The sequence below is a fragment of the Macaca mulatta genome, chromosome 12, assembly GCF_049350105.2.
Source record: "Macaca mulatta isolate MMU2019108-1 chromosome 12, T2T-MMU8v2.0, whole genome shotgun sequence".
Classification (NCBI taxonomy): Eukaryota; Metazoa; Chordata; class Mammalia; order Primates; family Cercopithecidae; genus Macaca; species Macaca mulatta.
In genome coordinates this window covers 19443949-19457743 of record NC_133417.1, presented here as the reverse complement: position 1 = coordinate 19457743, position 13795 = coordinate 19443949, and the positions used below count along the sequence as shown (strand labels likewise).

The window sequence follows — 13795 nt, the reverse complement described above, 5'->3', positions numbered from 1 at the left end:
AGAGGGCATTCAGAAGTCAATCCTTTAATACACACATTTCCCACAGGAGAACTTGTGGTTTAGAGGCATTCTCTTGTTGTGTGTGTGTGGGTGTGTGTGTGTGTGTGTGTGTGTCTGTGTGTGGTTAAAGGTTTGTAGGTCGAATAGTCAGAACTGGAGGTTGGAAACCACAGAAAGAACAAGAGGAACGGACTTGTGGTTGTGAAGAAGCAGGTGAGGGGAGAAGGCCTCATTAGTCCCTCTAGTGGGGAGAGATGAAGTTAGCGCAAACTTTTGTGAAGTCAGACTCATTTTACACAGAATGTGATGATGTGCTGTCCATTGAGAGAAAAACTCATGGTTTAAATGAAAGCTAATGTTTTGCAAGCATTTATTGTGGCAGGCACTGCATAAGTGCTTTACATAAATGCATCTCACTCAATCTTTCTCAACATTTCTATGAATTGAACCTGTAAAAATCCCTATTTTACAAAGCCATGAAGTAGAGAAGTTAAGCATTGACCCTGGGTCTGTATGACTCTAGAGTCTGCGGGCTTGACAATCACCATGACACAAAACACATGCTTAGGAGCTATTCTCAGAGCACAGGTCATCCCTGTCTTTGTATTGACTGGGAGAGGGAAACCAGGACTAGTGCTGTAGTCTGTTCCAGGTCCATACTGCTGGGTAACACACTGCTATAAAACTTACCACTTTATAGTATCTCACGATTGTGTGGCTCAGAAATTTAGGCAAGACTCAGCTGGCAATTCCACTTCTGGTAGCTTTGACATAGGTCACTCACTGGTATTCAGCAGGTAGATGGGCTGGTCTAGAGGCTCCAAGACAGCTTCAGCTGCATGTCTGCTGCCTGGCGGGCACAGGTGAAATGTTGGGTTCATTTGAGACTGTGATCAATGTATGGTGGTCTCAGGCTGGTTGAATGTCTTATATGGCTGCTCAGGATCCTAGAGAGAGTATTCCAAGATTCAGAAATGAGAAGCTTGAGTCCTGGGCCCAGAGCTGGCGCAGCCTCACTTCTGTAGTATTCTCAAGCTTACTGAAAGGAGAGTCACTCCGCACTGTCCCTACTCCCACGCTTTCCACATGTGCCCCACCCTGAGGCTCCTGCCCCCACCAGCCCTCTGACACTGCCCTCCTTGAGGGTCACCAAGGATCTCTTCGTCACTAAACTCAAATATCATTTTGTTCCTGTCCATATCTTACACAATTTCTCAGCAACAGCTGACTTTGCCAATCATTTCTTTCTTGCAACTCTGCTTTCTTGGCCGTTCACACTACCTTCTTCTCCTCTGCTTTGTCTTCCCCCAGGGAGATCTGGCAATGTCCAGAGACATTTTCAGTCATCACAACTGGGGTGCTACTGACATCTAGTGGGTAAAGGTCAGTGTTATTGTTAAATATCCAATAAGGTACAGGATGGCCCCCACAACAAAAAAATTATCCGGTCCTAAATGCCAGTAGTGCTGAGGTTGAGAAATCCTGCTCTGGTTTTAAAAAGAGGGTGCTGGAGACAGGATGAATCTTGGCACAAAGGAAACTCACTAATGGCAGAGTTTCTGGCCTCCTTGGGGAGTTATCTCTGAAAAGGGACTCCTTTCTGGTAAACAGCATGGTGTAATGGAAGGGGAAGGGGTTTGTGGTCAATAGATCTAGGTTTAAATCCTAACTTTCCTAAAGTGGAAGTCATAATTTCTATTTTGTGGAGTTGTCTTGATGAACAAATCAGATAACCTATATAAAGTATACAGTAAGTTCATAAGTGGTAGTCCTCCCCCTTAAGTCACATGATATAGCAGATGTCATGATATAGCAAGAGGTGGCTGGCACAGAATAAGAGTTGAATAAATATTTGCAGGATGAAATACGAATAAACTCATTGCCTTACTCCTTTAAGAGGTTGGTTGCCATGAGAGCTCTCGAGCTAGAAATGATTTATTTTTTTTCTGTCCTTTTTGGACCTAAGGTTTAAAGATAAGTTTCACAACTCTGCCTCATAGTCTGGCCCCATCGGTATAATAGCTAGTGAGGTTTTATGAGGCTAGGCCATTGGCTTGGCATGCAATCCTCCAATTAGAGGGCATGTGACTGCCCATAATATAAAACAGGAAATATGGATAGCTTTGTTCTCTTGTGGACACAGCAAAAGTGGCAGAGAAGAATAATAAATTCAGAGACCTATGTGGTATCTCTTGCCCTCAATATTGACACTAATTATGAAAAGAAAAGTTTGTATATTTGGGCATGGGGAGTGGTCTCTTCCCCTTTACCTTTTTGGTGCCTATGAACAAGGCATCAACCTAACTTTCTGCTGAGATTCAAAGACAGAATTACCATGGAGACCACCTCCTTGGGATTTTATATAGTACAAAATCATTGACATTAACATCTCCCTATATCTCCTTGTCTTGTTCTGATTCACCTTCCATATTGTAATCAAGGTAAGCTTTTGGAAATACACACTTTATCATGATACAATCCCCTACTTCCGATTAAATAAATTTCAAAATGTGTCATACAAGCCCCCATGTGATCAGGCCTTTCCATCCTTTGCTTCAGACTTCAACTCACCTCCCTACATCAAAGCCCCTTCATAGAGCTATGTCTCTCTCCTTCATGGTCCTTGGCAAAGCTATACAATGGTTCATTTGTTAGTGTCCTTCTTTGATTAGCATCAGTCTCTCTCTCATAAACTCTTTGCTCCATGACAGCTGGGATTGTGTATCTTTTAGCTTTCATAGTATCCCCAGAGCCTGGCATATCCCCCGAGCCTGGTTCAGTCAAGGCTTCCTAAATAAATGAATATTTAAACAGAATAGATGATATCATTAGTAAACATTACTTTCCTACTTCAGCCAAGGACCTAACCAAAACCCACTTTTTTTTTCTTCTAACTTTTATTTTAGGTTTGGGGGCTACATGGTGCAGGCTTGTTACATAAGTAAACTGCATGCCACTGGGGTTTGGTCTACAAATGATTTCCTCACCCAGCTAGTGAACATAGTACCTTATAGGTTGTTTTTCCATCCTCTCCCTCCTCCCACTCTTCACCCTTAAGTAAACCCCTGTGTCTATTGTAGTTCCCCTCTTTGGGTCCGTGTATATTTAATGTTAAAATCTACGTTTCTCTAAATATGTGACTACCACTTCTACACCAAGGAAGGTGTGAGATATAAACAGTACAAGTTTACTGATGATGATGATAATGATGATGATGGTAATAGCTATGTAATACTAATATACAATTAAATAATAAAATAATTATGTAAAACAGTTAAATCTTCATTAATATTTGTTGAGTGCTTGCCCTGTGCAAGATACTATACTAGGCAATGGGGATAAGCTCTTGAGCAAAATCAGACATGGTATTTTTCATGCATTATCTTATTTAATAGGTCTATTAATTAGGCACAATTATTTTCCCATTTTGTAGATGAGAAATTGTGACATTGGAAGCTTAACTAAATTGCTCATGATCATACAGCCCATAAATTGGTGTGATATAGCAGTTATTTGAACCCAGGAGTGACTCCAAAGTTATTAACCATTACATTGTATAATTTTAGAAGAAAAGAGATTAAGTTAGGCCTAAAAGGTAACATCTGTCGGCAAGTGCCGCAGATACTAATAGATGCACCAGCATCCTCAATGGACTGGGCATTATGACACACCAGACACTGTTTAAGGTGTGGAATATATGTTTTCTCTAATCTTCACAGCGATTCTAGTGGTAGGTATTATTATCCTCATTTTACAGGTGAGTCACCAAAGGCTCAGGTAGGAGAAAGAGGCAGGGAACAGGGCAAAGTCAGGTGAGATGCTTGAAAACTTCCCAGCTCTTGAAGTCTTTACAGTATAACTTTTGAATTATATTTTAGACAGGAAAACTTTCTGAATTCAGACTCAATAAACCCAGAGTTTGTAATATTGAGACACTGAATCACAGACTTTTACAACTGAAAAAGACCTGAGAGATGATCTAGTCCAAGCTCTTCATGGGGCTTCTGATTGAGTATAAAATTGGATAAATCTCAGGTAGCTCAAAACTTTTATTTTACTCATATGTTATGATTTATAGGCCAATCACAACTTGCTATTTTGAACAACGTACTCAATTTGAGTGAATTAGTAGCCATTTCAATCAATTTATAACTACGTTTGTATGTAGGAAAAGTATTTTTCATCATAAATATTTCACATTTGTAATATTTACTAATTCAGATAGGAGTTTACAAACAAGGTTCCTCTTAGTGGAAAAATGAGATATGAATGATATTTTATTATCCAAAGAACTCTCAGGACCTGAGGCACACATACTCCAGAGTAGAAAAGCACATTCCCTAAGTAAAATAGAAGTCTTCTCTTTCTCTCTCCCTTCCCCTCCTCACTATTTCTATTTCTTTTATTTCCGTGCCACTGCTGCATTCTATTGTCTCGGACAAGTGAGGCTACATTACATTTTAAAACTTTTGTCCTTTGGTCATTCATAGGACCTAGAATGCTTCCCACTCCCAGGTCATTAAAAAAAAATAACTTGGGTAGAAAAGATTTTGTTATTGGTGAAACTGAAGGCTCACCTGAATTTACTTTAATGGAAAACCCTAACTCCCTAGGGGCAAATGTCTGCAAAGATATCACTGGGAGCTCAGAGGAAAATATTATGTTCTAACCTTTTAAAAATTAATCCAACTATTAAGAGGGATCCCAACTGTATTTCATTCAAGCCATAATCTGAAAGGTATGATGATTAAAAGCAAGACAAATGTAGTGTCATAAGCAAATGTCATGCCATAGATTTACCTACCAACAAGACATTGGCATGGTTCAGGTCAGAGGTTAATTAAAGACATCGAAAGGTCATTCTGTGATTAGGTGAAAGCAGGGTTTTAATAGGGCATCAGTCCGACCCACACTGACAGAAGATTTATGCCAGCCGTGATGACATCGCCACGAATCCTGCTGATAACAAGAGCCTCAATATTGGCCTGAACAGAATGATGAATGGAGCACATATCTCCTCACACTTCTCATTACAAGCTCTTTCACTCCTGGTGGCACTTAGCAGCATTTATTTACTGAGGTTTGAAGGTGTGGGACAGCAGAACAGGATATCTAATACTTTTAAATGTAGACTTGTGATATAAAAATGAAACAAGAGATAAGATTAGGTCTTTGAATAATTGCACAGCTTTTCTTCCAAGATTATATTCACTAGTACTAACATTATACCCCCTCCATGTTCTGCCAGTGTGTGAGCAGTTCAAGAAAATTAATTGTCTGAGGCAGAAGGTCAGAGGGAAAAAATTACTGATAAGCATTAACCATGCTATAAAATAGCACCTCACCACATTTTGCCTTCCACAGCCCTCAGTATGTGAACAAAAGATAATATAAAGAAAAGGATATACACATTTCCCCCGATGCCATATTTAAAGTTGTTAAGTGCTGTTTTTATTTGGATTAGATCAGGTAAAGAATCTAGAAGGCCAAATAAATGAAAAAATAAATAAAAATCAAACAAACAACTTACAATATTCTCAGCTGAAAGCAAATATAAGAGAAACTAAAACTCTGATGAATAACGTTTACTTTTCCACGAAACTCCTTTTCAACATGTTATATATTTATCAAACCACCAGAGTGTAAATTCCATGAATAAGTCCTATCATCTCTCAACCAGTAGACACCATGAAAATTGTAACTACAGAAAATTGTTAGTACTATAAAAGGCTACTTTCTAGAGATCTACATATATCTATTTCTGCAATTTCACAAGAGAAAATAAAATCATAATCTTTTTGCTTGGGCCACGAACAGGGGCCAGGCCAGGATAGGATCACATCACATCTAACCCCAAGCCAATGCTCCCATTAGTTCAGAAACGAAGATGAGTCACTCTGACGGAAGTGATGGAGCTGGTGACCTGCTACAGGACAGCTGTGAGTCTTGTCTTTCCTTTTTTGAGGCAATTGTATTTGTGGATAGAACAAATTTTAGGTGGCTTTACACCAATTAATAATCCAGTCCAGCACATACAACTGCTCGGAGCCATGAAAATGCATATATGCATGTGTCAACCACATACACAACTTTCAGTCCTGCTCCTCGGCACTGAACAAACTAAATACACATTTTCAGTGGTGGATTTAACCCCATCTGAGCATATAAAAGCCATTAATAAAGAGGGGGATTTCCTGGTTGACTTTTTGAAAAGAGACTTCTTTTGGCACTTTTAGCTTAGGATTTTCGTTTGCCCTGACAAATGTTCACGGGAGAGGTCTTAAGAATAGATAATATGGCCTTGCTTCTTGTCCCTTCCAGTCTGATCCATTGGAGGTTTATTTATGTAAGCATCCACCAGCATTAAGATGACAGGCGGTTGGAGAGCAGTCCTGCCTGGGATGACAGGTCTCAGCCAGGCTACTCGTTCCACCCAGATGCACGGAGTTGGACCAGGATTCCAAGTGGCCACTAGGAAGATTGGCGTGATGGCCATCAGAAAACTGTATTGATCAATTTTTGCCAGCCCACATTCTGTCCGCTAGTACACATGGAGAGCTTCAGTCTTGTGTGTGGTGAGAGAGGGGGTTGTAAATGCTTTGGGGCAGTTGGAATCAGTGTACTGTATAGTTTATGGAAAGAGTACTAAGGTTATATAACTTGTGTAAAAAAAAGATAATGTTTCCCCAGCTACCACTGAGAAATACAGTCATGTGTCGCATAACAACATTTTGGTCAATGATGGGACATACATACAACGGTGGCCCCGTAACACAATGGAGGTGAAAAATTCCTATGGCTTAGTGGTGCCACAGACTTAATGTTGTGGCACAATGAATTACTCACATATTTGTGTTGATCTTGGCATAAACAAACCTACTGAACTTCCAGTTGTATACAAGTATAGCACATAAAATAACATACAATTATGTTCTGTACATATTTCATAATGATAATAAATGAACATGTTACAGCTTTACTGTACTTTTATCATCATTTTAGAGTGTACTCTTCAACTTATATTTTTAAAAGTTAACTGTAAAACAGCCTCAGTAGGTTATTCCAGAAGAAGGCATTGTTATCCTGGGAGATGACAGCTCCATGCATGTTACTGTCCCTAAAGACCTTCTGGTGGGACAAGACGTGGAGGTGGAAGACAGTGATATTTAGGACCTTGACCTTGTGTAAGCCTAGGTTGGTGTGTGTGTTTGTGTCTTAGATCTTAACAAACAAATTTTAAAAGTTAAAAAATATTTAAGAATAGAAAAAAGCTTATAGAATAAGGATATGCAATTTTTGTACATCTATACTCTTTAAAGCTAACTGTTATTACAAAAGAGTCAAAAAGCTTAAAAAGAAGTTCAGAAAGTCAAAAAGTTACAGTAAACTAAAGTTAACATACTATCAAAGAATTAAAACATAAATTTAATGAAGCTTCAGTGTACAGTGTTTATGAAGTCTACAGTATGTACGGTAATGCTATAGGCGTTCTCATCCACTCACCACTGACTCTTACTCACCCATAGCAACTTCCAGTCCTGCAAGCTCCATTCATGGTACGTGCCCTACAGAGGTGTACCATTTTAAATCTTTTGTACTGTATTCTTGCTGTACCTTTTCTATGTTTAGATATGCTTAGGTACACAAATAGTTACCATTGTGCTGCAGTTGCTTACAGTATTCAGTATAGTAACATGCTATACAGGTTTACAACCTAGGAGCAATAGGCTCTCCCATACAGCCTAGGTGTGTAGGAGGCTGTACCATCTAGGTTTGTGTATGTACACTCTATGATGGTCACACAATGATGAAATTGCCTAATGATGCGTTTCTCAGAACATATCCCTACGGTTAAGTGATGTGTGGTTGTAAGTTGCCACCCTTTTGAGGTTTATCTTACTTTCAGAGAAAATTTTGAGCTAACCAATGTAAACAGCCTGTGTCCACTTCCTATCTCAAACCACTAGACTGAAGTGGTATGAAAACAACATGATGTATTTTACTTTCTCATTGTTGACACCAGGAAAAAGCATTCTCTTACAGGGAATTTTGGGTTAATTGTGCTTTAAAAAATTCAATTAGCTAGCTTATTGATAACCTATTCTGTGCTAGGTACTACAAAGGATTCAAAAAGTACAAATCATAGCCCTGCTCTTAGAGTTGAAACTCATTGAGAAGACCTGTGGAAACATCGAAGTATAAGTATCAACACGAAGCAAGGCTGCATGTGATTATTAGAGAAATGGTATAGACCAGAGTTCAGCAAGCTTTCTTTGTAAATGACAGATAGTAAATATGTTTGCTTGCATGTTATATGTTCTGTCTTAGCTACTCAATTCTGCCACTATCACAAGAAACCTGCCGTAGATAGTATGTACATGAATGGGCATGACTGTGTTCCAGTAAAATTGTATTTATAAAAATAGGTGGTAGGCTGAATTTGGCCAGAGGACCACACTTCCTGACCTCTACTATCCATGTTAAATATTATGAGTATTCAGAAAAATGAGGAAGTGTTACAGTGGGTGGAAAGGGAAGTCTTCATGAAGTAGCAGGGGATTGAAGACTATGTAGGAATTAGCGTACAGAGGAGACACTGTTGTTGGGAGCACGGTGTAATCAAAAGCTACATGTTCTAGGAAGGCTCCATGTAGTGATTAGTGGGAGTAAAAATGGAAAAAGTGGGCCTCTCCATGAAAGCCACCCAAGAACGAAGGGCATTCCACTTCTGTCAGACAACTGCCCAGAAATTATACGCATAAGTCAGGTCCTGAGCTGTATTTTCCTAAAACCATGGTGCCCTGGTTAGGTCCTTTTACCTTTCCACTTGGCTGTTTTTCTAGCCTATCTCCTTCTGCAGCATTGGCATTTCCGGCTCCAGAATATAGAGATGCCAGCCCACAGGAGGGATGACTTTAGAGTTTTATGAGTATTTGGGAGTGTTTCTTTGTGATGTTTTCTCCATATTGTCAAGAGCTTGGCCGTCAATCCAAGTTATGGAGGTAATTCTGAATGTCTGTGTCTCTGATGACAGGAGCTCCCAGTTTAAGCCAAACCCTTAAGTCAAATTGGCAGCATTTCTTAAAGTATATCAATAGAATACTAGTTTGCCCAGATGATTCCAGGAAAGAGGGTTCTTTGGTGCAAACCATGCTTCCTCTTGAAGACTGACAAAGTACACTGGTAAATTAAAGGGCATGAGAAATCCTTTTGCAAAGACATCCTTTTAACTTGTACAACTATAACTTTTCCCAACATTTGACCACAGAACCCTTTTCCATGGAGCATCTATGAACATCTCATAGAACTTATTTTGGAAAACAACAATTTAGGGAAGCAGATGTGGAAGTAAATATTGGTAACAGTTACTAGTCATGGCTTCAAGTTAACATGAAAGACACACATGCACAGGGGCACACACACAGATGTGGGAATGAGAGAGATTTAAAAACTCCAGTGACTCTTGAGGGATATAAGCAAAGGGTAGAATTGAGCCTTCTTATTTATTGTAGTTACTTAAAGGTATGGGAATGAGAGAGATTTAAAAACTCCAGTGACTCTTGAGGGATATAAGCAAAGGGTAGAATTGAGCCTTCTTATTTATTGTAGTTACTTAAAAAGTCTACCCACTCCTCATCCTCAATGTGCCAAGCAAGTGTGGGTGAACGGGAGTACCAAAATGCTGACATATGAGAGCAAAAAATGGGGAGCAGAGTATTTAAACTTATTTTCTTCGTTTTTCCTTCTTGCTGATGTTAAACTTCTGGCTTTGTTTCCTTTTTTCGTATCTGTCTGGAGCCTTTGTTTGACTGAAACCATGAACATGATTGTCATCTTGAGCTATTCTTGGCAGGCAGGACTAAGCTTAGAGGGAAAACAAACGTATGATTAGCAAGTACATAAACATCCCAATTCAAGGCTAACTCCCCTCATCTGTAGAGCGGAGAAAGAGGTGTGCAGAGGAGCGAAGCAACCATGAATTTCATTGAAGCATCTGGAGAATTCACTGGGAGATTCTGTGAAATTTGCTGCAAACAAGTCAGACATTATAATCTAATTAACCATAATCGTATGTCGAAGAGGCTCTAGGTAGCGTCTCATAGCATTTTCTTTTTCTTCTTCTGTATGCTTTCGGGACATCCTAATTTTTATGCACTGCATTGTTCTCTAGTTCTGTCGACTCATTCACCTAGTATTTATTAAGGACCTACTAGATAACAAGCACTGGCAAATTAATGAAGGATACAACATGATCCCTGCCTTGGAGAAGCTGATAATCCAGATGCGGAGAGAGACACTGGAACCAATAAATGTAATCAAGTGTTATAAATGTTATGTGGATATCTGCATAGGGATAGGACAATCCAAAAAAGGCAGTTGTCAGTTCTACCTGAAATGCCAGGAGAAGTTTCATGCAGGGATAACTGTAGAACAGAATCTTGAAAAATGAGCAAGTGGGAGACAACAAGCAATCTGTACCAAACAATCTTTGCGTCCTCCAGAAATATTTTGCGGGTTGGTTCCATGCATATTCGGATGACCAGAACATTCTTGAACCCATTCCATTCCTATAACATCTTGTAATTGAGAATACTGTAGCACCAGGGGTCTTTAAAGAGGTTTATGTGAACTCTAGAGTGGGGGGTGTTCAAGGGGATCCACTAGACTGGGGAAAAAATGCCAAAACTTAAAAAATTTTATCATATCTCTTTGAAACGTCTATTTTTGAGACCGTTTTATAATGTGCATATAGTGAAATAGTACATGTTTATAATTTATAAATAAATATAGCTATTGAAGGTGCATGGTGTTGTTTGTTTTACTAATGGAGCACATGATCAAAAAACTCGTAGACCATCAGTACTCATTATTCATCTATGAAGTAATTACATTCTGAAGTTTTAGGTGGACATGGAGTTTTGAGAACACTCTTCAGCTCAGACCAATTTAAATATATGTTATTATCATTATTATAATTTTAGAAACTGGGTCTTACTCTGTCACTCAAGCCAGAGTGAAGTGGTGCAATCATAGCTCACTGTGGCCTCAAATGCTAGGGCTTCAGTGATCCTCACTCCTCAGCCTTCAAGTAGCTGTGACTACAGGCACACAACACCATGACTAATTTTTAAATTCTTAGTAGAAGTGGGGGTCTCGCTATTTTGCTCAGGATAGTCTCGAACTCCTGACCTCAAGTGATCCTCCCACCTTGGCTTCCCAAAGTGCTGGGATTACAAGTGTGAGCCACTGTACCCAGCCCTGAATCTGTATTATTGATATGCAAAATGCTATATTTAGTTAAAAATACATTAAATAGCAGTACGCCTTGTGTGGTTCCATTTTTATATTTAAAAAGTGTATGTTAATATTTGTATATACATACATAGAAAAATGTTTGGAAGAGCATACACCAAAATGCTAATGATTATCTCTGTGTGGCAGGACTATGAGTGACCTGTGTTTCTCTCTATTCTTTGCCATACAGCCTGAATGTTCTGCTATAAAGAGAAAGTTTTTTTAAAAATTTCTAATTCCTTTTTTTTAAAAACAACTCCATTTTTGACTCAACATTTCCCTACATTGCAATGATGAATTATGAAGCCCTATATCATTCTTAGTATCATCAATACTTTTGATGCTTACAGAAAATCGCTTGGTGAAAAAAATGCTTAGAAAGGATTTTGCTTTATGCTTGTAAGAACAGCACTTCATCAGCTGTGTCTTTTGTCACTAGGTATATCCCTCTGTCCCCCAATTAACTACAAAAAGCCCCTAAGTCCAATTTTTAACTTCTTGGTTACAGTTGTACATCTTTTTCCTCAATAGAATCTTTATATATCAGGCAAAAGGTTTTAAAAGTATTTTACAGTGTTAATTTAGTGTTAATTTTTCTTTTCCACAGGCAAAACTTCATCTTCTCACTAACGTTGTGACCCAAGGAAAAGACTGTCTTACATTTCTTTGCCTTTCTACTGTGGCAACCTAGCTCTGAATAGAACTCAGCTAAAAAAAGTGGTTATCTGAATGACTGATCTCTCTATATAAAGATACCTTTTAAAAATAAATGTTTGGGCCCGGTGCGGTGGCTCATGCCTGTAATCCCAGCACTTCGAGAGGCTGAGGCAGGCAGATCACTTGAGGTCAGGAGTTCATGACTAGCCTGACCAACATGGCCGAAACCCTATCTCTACTACAAATACAAAAATTAGCCAGGCACGGTGGCATATGCCTGTAATCCCAGCTTCTCGGGAGGCTGAGGCAGGAGAATCACTTGAACCTGGGAGGCAGAGGTTGTGGTGGGCTGAGGTCGCACCGTGGCACAACAGCCTGGGTGATAGAGCGAGACTCCATCTCAAGAAATAAATAATTAAATAAATAATGTTTGGTTCCCATAATTATCTAACGTTTTATGAGTAACTGAAAGGTTTTCCCTGGTATATATGTTTTTTATTTGCCGCAAATCTATTTTTCTCAACATCTTAGTCACTGATATGATACAGTCAGCTATTTGGATGGAATTCTCTCTCTACTTGCCATTTCTGTGTTAGAGTTCCAATCCCTAGGAATGTGTAGACTATTTTTGTCACTACCTTTGCAATTTTAGTTTCATGTTTTGTAATATGAAAAAAAAAAAACTTTGGAGACTCTTAAGATTAATGTTGAGAATATTAACCGATATATGTGTGTGTATATATGTGTATATATACACATGTATACACATGTGTATATATATTTTATGTATATATATACACATAAAATCTGCTATGAACCCCTACCAGGCTGAGAACTCTTTGAAGGCACAAACTGGATTTCCTTCCTTACTATAACCCACGTGTAGCACCTTACTGTGTAGATATTTGCCATTGTTTACTCCACTGCGTTGCTGCAGATTTTTTAATAGGCCCTTGAGCCCTCTACACAGTTGACCCTGGAATGACACAGGTTCGAACTATCCCGGTCCACTTATATGCAAATTTTCCTCTGCCTCCGACACTCCTGACACAGTAAGAACAACCCCTTTTCTTCCTCCTCTTCCTCAGCCTCACCAATGTAAGATGAGGAAGATGAAGTCCTTTATAATGATCCACTTCCACTTAATGAATAGTAAATATATTTTCTCTTCTTTGCAATTAGTATCTTTTTTCTCTATTTACTTTATTGTAAGAATAAAATACATAATACACATATAAAATATGTGCTAAACAACTGTTTACGTTATAAGTAAGGCTTCTGGTCAACAGTAAGCTATTGTAATGGTAGTTAAGTTTTGAGAGATCAAAAGTTATGCAGGGATTTTCGACTATGCGGGGGGCTGGTGCCCTTAACCCTGCATTGTTCAATGGTCACCTGCGTTTGTTTTGTGTATGAGGAGAGGAAGGCTAATATGTCCTACTCAACCATCTTGGTGATGTCACTGCTCTGTACCTAGCACTGTATCTGGCCCATGGCACTCACTGAATGTACTTGCTAATGTGACTTCTAAGATGCTAGACCTCTCATCAGCCTTATTAGACTGAAATTCTGAATATTCCTTTCCCATCAGGGATGAGCAGTGACAGTCTCTGGCTGAGGCCAAGGAGAAAGAGGGCCAGGAATTCCTTCTTACCCTGCTTCTGAGCATGCAAACTCCCCCTTGGGATATAAAGCATGCAAGTGTCTTGTCCCTCAGCTCTGGACACACTTACCTCTAACGTGTGATTTAGGGATGCAAGAAGATAAACAGTGGGAAAAGGAATTTCTTTAGCGAATATGAAAAGAATTAAAGGTCAAGAACGTATTGCCAGCTCCCTGTCTA

The 13795-nt window shown here is 39.1% G+C and overlaps 1 long non-coding RNA gene across 1 annotated transcript in view; it reads right to left on the bottom strand.

The window, feature by feature from the left end:
- Positions 1-343: 343 nt before the first annotated feature.
- Positions 344-13795, bottom strand: part of LOC106992546 (uncharacterized) — a 27945-nt gene continuing 14493 nt past the window's right edge. Inside the window, exon 3 of the long non-coding RNA XR_003721220.2 lies at positions 344-947. This is a non-coding gene — a long non-coding RNA (uncharacterized LOC106992546). The remainder of the gene's footprint in view (positions 948-13795) is intronic.